Source organism: Athene cunicularia (genome assembly GCF_003259725.1).
Source record: "Athene cunicularia isolate RWA chromosome 15 unlocalized genomic scaffold, athCun1 chr15_part1, whole genome shotgun sequence".
Lineage (NCBI taxonomy): Eukaryota > Metazoa > Chordata > Aves > Strigiformes > Strigidae > Athene > Athene cunicularia.
Genome location: NW_020799121.1, coordinates 6,010,400 through 6,017,981, shown reverse-complemented (window position 1 = coordinate 6,017,981; position 7,582 = coordinate 6,010,400).

Genomic DNA, 7,582 nt, shown 5'->3' with positions numbered 1-7,582 from the left:
GCCGGGCCGGGGCCGGGCTGCTCGCCTCGGGACCGCGGGGGCTCCCCCGCCTCAGCTGAGGTGGGCGCCTTAACCTTGGAGAGGGATCGTGGTTTTTCTCTTTTTACCTTAACGACCATCAGCCTCCGGATCGCGGAGGTTCCTGGGAACATCTTGCTCTGAAGCCGCGAACCGGGAGGAGATTGATGAGATGAGGTGCAAGAAACCATTTGGACTTGGAAGCTGCACAGTCTCTGTCCCTCCTTCCAAACATAACAAGATTAAAAAAAATCTTTCCCAAAAATGACATAGTTCTGTTCTTAATAGCCTGCGAAAAGCATAATGCTGGGGTTGGAAAAGATCCATGACTAATGGATGCAGCACAGACAAACCGGTTTATCTGTTTCCTTATGAACTGGTGGGGAGGGAGGGTTGTAAATGGAGTGAGAGAACGGCAGTCCCTGAACATGCAGTTTGAGGCAGGAATTAAAGGAATTTGCTAAATGAATGAGAGAACAGGAAGTGGACTTGGCAAGTCATCCTTCTGCCTCTGTACCGCCCCTTTCTGTCAAATCAGGCATCCATTTCAAAATGTGAACTGAGTATCATCCATCAGTGTGGACTTTGTGCCACTTCCAGCTCCTTTCGGGAAGTGTTTTTCTGCTTAACTGGAAGAACTGTCTTGGTCACTCCGGAAGGAGTCCTAGCCTACGAGACAGTAATAGGGCTAGCAAACTCCAGAAATATCTAATCTCTGTGCCCAAGGGAGCAGACACACCTGTCTCCTCAGAGTGGTCATGGGTTAGGAGAGTTTAACACAGTGAAGAATTATACTGTCACACCCAGCCCCTCAACCCCCCTCAGTGTCCAGTAGAGCAGTGATTGTAGTAACCTCAAACGAGTTCCAAAGAGCTACAGTACAGCAAGAAACTTGTGATCAAAGTGGTTTTGATGTCAGACTCTCCTTAGAAAGAATCATGCAGTTCTTGCAATTTAAAACTAGCAGACATAACTAATCCTGCTGATTGTGCTTGGCCTATACAATAACGATAAGAGAGCATTACAGTAGGTCATAGGTGTGATGTGCTGATTTACATATTAAATGACTTTCTTTGGTGACTAGTGGCGTGTGTCTTGCAACACTGCCAATATAAGCATTGTGGTACTTCTGTTTTGGGTGGGGGGCTATCAGCTTCTCAAGGGATTTGTACTGAAGTCATGCTTTATTTTTTGCTACCAGCTGCTTTTGCTCTTAAATAATTTGGTCATATAGAAAGGACTAAACCTCTGCTTGAGGGACTTTTCCCCAGCATGGAGGCTGCATAGAGCAGCTGGGGGAAGCCTTGGGACCCCTGCTGCTGACATGTTGGACCACACTCTTCAAGATTCACTCTTTCCTGCTTCTCCCTGCAGTCTGAGTGCAGTAGCTCCAAAGCAGTACTCTACTAAAGAGAAACTGAGATTAGTCGTAGCTGGGAGTAGGAATGCAGTCAGCTTCCTCAGTGCTGCTTCTGCAGTTGTCTCTACACAAATAAATGGGGAGGGAAATCAGAAGGAATGTGGGAACTGATAGTGTTTGTTCTGGCTGGATGTCTGCAGTACAGTTTTGTCATCTCTAACAATATTGTATGTTGTAAATGTCTAGAGTAGTGAAGAAATGTTACATGGTGCTTATCATTAACTGGTAGTGAATTCATGAAAAGACTAGGCCTTCACTCCCTTTCATAATGCATCACTATCACCCATATTTAGTTTTATCAGCTTAATCCCTTTTTTTCCCCCCCTCCTACATCACTTCCAAGAAATTGGCTTGACTACAGTTCAATTGTCATATTTAAAATTAGTGTAACTTCACTTAAATTCAGACTCTTCCCGAGATAGCTGTATGTACTTTACTAAAAGAACTCAAGCATGCAAAAAGTGCTCTCCCGAGAGACTAAACATAAATTACAGTGCTAAATACTGAACTCTCCCACTCTCTGTAGCTGGAAGTGGATAAATGATAGTGTGAAGTGAAACAGCGATCTTGGTCCACGTAAAATTGGAGAAGTACTAGGGATCAGCAGACTGTTTACATTCTTTGTGAAGCTCATTTTGCTTTATGTTGATCATCCTTCTGACTGAACTGTAGCTCCAAGCCTGTGCAGGAGGAGTGACTGCCAGTCACAGTGCACATTAGATACAAAGTTGTTATGGCTTGCACATTCAAGTCCTGTGAGAGCTGAAAGATGGAGAATAGCAGCAGTAAAAGGAAGATATCCAGGTCTTATGTGGTAGTAGTCAAGCTGAGAATGAACAGGAGTCTTATTGTTTAACTCCATTAAATTCAATTGAACAGTTGTTTTCAGGTGTGAACTCTGTAGCTATGAGTCTTCACAAATTCATAAACAACTTGTCTCTTGCTCATTCTTCCCATGGAGGATATTGTAGGTAAGTCCCATAGCAAGGGAGGAGAATAAGATAAGGACTTATTTTTTATTTGTCTAGTGGCTGACCAGCTGCAGCAGTACAAACTCTGCCAGCCCTGCTATAGTGAAACACTAGTACACGCTACTTAAGCTACTGTGATTTAATCAGGTTCTTAACCCTAGTGCTTTTGCTGAAGCAGTGAGTTATAAATTATTTACCACACTGAACTCTTCCAGGGGGATTGTAGTTTACAGTGGAAATGCTGTAAAAGTCTAAATATACTGGTACATAGACTGGAAGCAATACTACTGGAGTTCAGTGTGCAAAGTGTTCTTGATATAAAATTAAACTTTTCCTTTACTTAGTCATTAGTTTGCTCTTAAAAGCTTGGTTTTGAGATTTTTTTTCAGTTTTCACTAGGAAAAATCTCTGCTTGCCTGTAGAGAAAACTGTTGCCTATAAAGTCTCACATTGCTAGGTTGGGGGCTTCCTCCCTAACATGGGTAGACACATGGATCTGTAGACAAGGTCCCGCTTTCTGTTGAATAACTAATACAGGCTCTTGAGCACAGCCAACTAACATGAAAAAAACTTGTGTGCAGGCTATGCTCTTAATGCATAAATTTTCTGTGTCTTGGTGTGGCACTGAGAAGCTAACGTATCCTGGTTTTAAACAGAGGATGTAGATCTACTTCTGTCATTTTCCAGACAAAAAGCACTTTCTGTTTGGATAGTCTGAGATGTCTTTTTAAGAATTACTATCTGTTGTGCAATAGGTATGACTGAGCTGAAGTGTAATGGCTTTCATGAGTTTGCTTTGGCTAGACATGTGGACTTAAAAGCACTCAGAATATTTGCAAGCTGTAAATGCCTTTTTGGACTTGTATTCGAAAGGTAGGGCTAAATATCATGACTTGATTCAGCTATTTAGTGTTGTAGAAAGCATATTTGCTGACTGGATTGAGAAGCGCCCTACATGTAGTAGGGAGACTCATTCAATAGATGACGTACAGGAACAGATTTTTTTTTTTTGTAGGGAGTAGCTGTCACTTAAGATGAAAGTCTTAATTACAACTGTGGCTAAAGCCTCTGAGCCAGTGGTCTTGTGTATCCTTGATGTCCCTTGCCTGTCAAGATGGGAACGATAGTGTGAGATGAGGGTGAGCAACTGAGAGGGGATGTCCAACAACTATATGCAGATCCTTATTAAGCATGATTATGTAGTCACATTAGTAAAAGAGTCTGAGAAACAGTGTTACTGTGTTCTTGATTTGTATTATGCTTAAAATGGTATGTGCTTACAGAACTTTCAGTGGGCAGTTTTTAATTGGATACGTATAGCCTCTGTCCAAGCCTTACTCTTTTCTAATGGGCTTAACAGTAGTTGATCACCTCTAAAAAGCATTTCTACTAGAGCTGGGTGGCATAAAGCTGAAATGGATTATTTTCTAAACCCTGGAGGGATCTTACATTCAGAGTTCTTCTGAGTCCATCATTTAACTGATAGGTCCCAAGTATTGGAGTGTCAGTGTTAAACAGGGAGTAGTAAGTCAGGTATTTTCCATTAGAGAAATGGACTTAGTTTGAAGACAGGTAGTATCAGTGTCTGAGTTGGTCTGTGCTGGCTCAGTCTGGATCACTGCATGCCACAGAAAGGGAAATGCATTAGAAAGCCCAATATTTAGTAGAACTCTTGAGTAAAAAATCTCAACTCTGTTTCTTAGGAAATGGTACTATGCTTGTAAAGTAGGTTGGAGAAAGACTAAGTCTCAGATTAATAGTTTTGTTTCATCTGAAGTGTATATATCATACTTGTGTATCTTCATTCACGTTGAGAATCAAATAATACACCTCAGGTTAATCTTTACTATGTTAGTAAGTTCTTAGTATCTATAAGATGCTTAAGAGTAAACTTGGTATCTAATCCAGACTGCAGTAATACTAGATATCTATGAAGCAAAAATCTTTATCTGGTTCATTCAGCCTGACAGTGAAGATAGTTCTATACTGTATGTGTGGATAATGGGTGTTAGGGCATGAAAGGCTAGGACAGGCATTAGTCTGTTACTTGTAGAACAGAATGTTATCCTTTCCTCTCCAGTGAGGCTCATAGTAACCTACGTGGGGGTGCTTGGGATGGCTTAATTGGATTACCGGGAAGTAAAGTGTGGAGTAAAATCATGGAAGGAGGCTGTCCTCATGGCAAAAGTCTCTGGAATGACTTTGTAATATTGAATCCTTCTTTTCAGAAGAAGACAACCTTAGTTTGAGATCATTGCTTGCCTAAGAATCATAATAAAGAATGAAAATTTAGTAGCAATTGAGAGGCCTGATGGTCACTCCTTTATGAAAATAAACTGCAAAATCTGTAGTTAATTTATACAAATTTCAGCAATGACCTGTAGTACCTTCACCTGAGGCCTTTGAAGGTGCTACAGGTATAGCTAAATGCTTGCAACCTCCTGTAATAAAATTTTCTTAATTCCATGCTTGAGGAAGTGGGGATGGTGTTTTAGAACAGCATAGTCCAGATTGTCTTGGCAGGTTTGTCCCATCCTGGATAGAAGCAATGCTGGCTGATGTCAGTTTATTTGGTGGTAGAGGGATTCTGCACAAGTTCTTATGTATAGTCATAGGGAATATACCTGTTGCACTGCTTCCATGTTATAGGAGCACATATGATTTGATGAGGATACTTATTACTCCTGTGATGGCAGGAACAGTCTTCAGTGTTGTCAGACTGCTAAAATGTGAAGTGTTGTCATGGTTCACTGAGGCTTGCAGTATTCACGTGGAAGTACTGACATCTTGCCTTTAGAAGATGTAACTGACTTCCCTAATAACAAGGATGGCAGTGATACTCATGCATAATTTATCATTACATTTTCTGAAAGATTTACTAGATTTTATAACAGCTAAAACAGGAAATCTTAATACCAGAACTTGATGCAAAATCTTGCTTACCTTAGTGAAGATACCTAGAGTGTTATTCTTCAACATGAACCAGGTTTTAGAGTGAATAACCTTGTGTTTAAAGCTGAACTTCAAGTAGGCTAATGCCTCAAGGTTCTCACTATGCAGAATGAGTGGCCAGGGGCTGTTTCTTCAGAGCAGGTCAAGCTGAAGTGCAGCAATAGAGAAGAGACCTTGAAGAAGATATGTTTCTACTTCAGTACTCTGGAAATATATCTTGAGTTTGGATTAATTAAATCAAGTTAGGAACTTGGCTATGCTGCAGTTAAATCTCTTGGCTACCCTTGTGACACTTAACTATCAGTCTTTAGAATGGACTATACTCTGTTGGTAGATGGACTTATATCTTGCTCAACATTAAAGTGCTCAAGTGTCTACTACATGGACATGTGATTTGTCACAGTAAGGACGTTGTCCAGACTAGAGCATGTGATCAAGAACAGGGAATTAAGAGCCCATAATTTATTCCTCTGTTGTTCAAGGTCACAGAAGTTGATGGAGTTTATCAGGTACTGAAACTTTCTGCATTACATGAGTTGTCTTGGTATGGAAAGTTATTTCCTTACTGACACAGAGGCCTGTAATAGCTGCATGCCCAGTGGACTTGTTCTCAAAACTCTAGTTGCAAGCAGCTTCTGATGTGCTTAAATTTGGATTTTGTTTTGGAATGAATGGCACCTACTGAAGTTTACTAGTGTGTATTTACCTATAAAGTGAGGTGGCAGCTGAATGGGTCTCAATTTTGCTGAGAGGTACTCTTGGGAGGGAATAAATGTCTTTTTACACATGTGTACATTGGGCTTATATTGCATTACTGAAACTTGAGTGTGTCGAGATTAGCAGTTACTGGGCTGAGTAGCTCTTCATTAGTAAGCTAACAGAAAACAAACAATTCCTCAGGCATTCTTGGGCACAGTCCTGACACACCACAGTTCTAGATATCTGTTACATACCCAGTTTGTGATTTAGCGAGTAGCTTTAATGAAGCTGTAACAAGCCGTGATCAGCCCGATCAAAACACACTGAAACAGTGTTTGTGACACCATCATGGGACTTGCTGCCCAAGCAGTTTAGTCTATTGTATGAAAGTCCTGGTGGTACATATCAAAGGAGTCTCATGACTCGGTGATGCTGGTGGTAGTTTCTATCCTGTATCCTTGAGGGCAGTCATTTTTCACTCACTGTGCACTGAAAAGCAGTATAGGTTAATCCCTTAAGAAGCTTCAGTGAGGCTGATACAGTTCCTCTGCTTGAAAAGCATTGCTCTGGGGCATAAAGCAGGTGCTCAGGCTTGTCACAGTTACTGCTATGCTGCTTGCATACATACCAAGCCAGGGTGTGCTGCGGTGGTAAATCTGAGGTACTGCGGACCAGTTGAAGCAGTGGTGCTCAATCACTGCCACCTGCTCATGGTAACCTGAAACTGGAAATGAATGGAAACAAAGTTAAAACAAAAGGATGAAAATGAGAAATAGCCATCTTCTAGGGCAGTCTATTCAGTGGCACAAAATTACATTACGAGTGACCGCTTTGTACCTACTGTCATATGATTGAGCACAAGTTATGTTTTGAGAGCTGGATGTAAGGTTGGTGTGGGCTTGCATGGAAATCCCTGCCCTTATTGAGCCAAATGGCATGATATCCAGGACAAGGAGAGATGGAATGGCTGATTATTTTAACACATCTTTCTTACCTTTCACTGGTAAGAATTAGATTCTAAGAAGCAAGATGAACAGTCAACTTGTAAAAATAGACCTGTTGAGATCTGCTGTGTAGACTTCATTCCATAATGTTGCTAGGAGTGGTTTGCATAAGGGTAATTGGTTCTTTCCTAGAGACACACGGATGCTGTGTGTTGTAGTTCTGCCACTTAATAAATTTTTAATATCAAATTTACCAGCCTGCTAGATCTGAAATAGCGATGCTACACATAGTATATGGCCTATCACATTACTAGAACAGAGTTAAGCAATAAATGCTTAAGTTAAAACTCCTTTTAGCTTGCATCAGTAACACAGCTTTGGAATGTCTTTAGGACTTGAAGGCTGAGAAGCGTGTAGTTCTTTGCCTATGTAATGAAGAGAATCAGAAGATAAATTGTAGTTCTATAATATACACTCTTGTCAGAGAAATGTGCCGGTCTTGTGTTTCTCTGGAGGAGACTGTAGATACTGAGGCTTTAGTCAGACCTTCAACAATGGAAGGATAATAAAGCAACTCT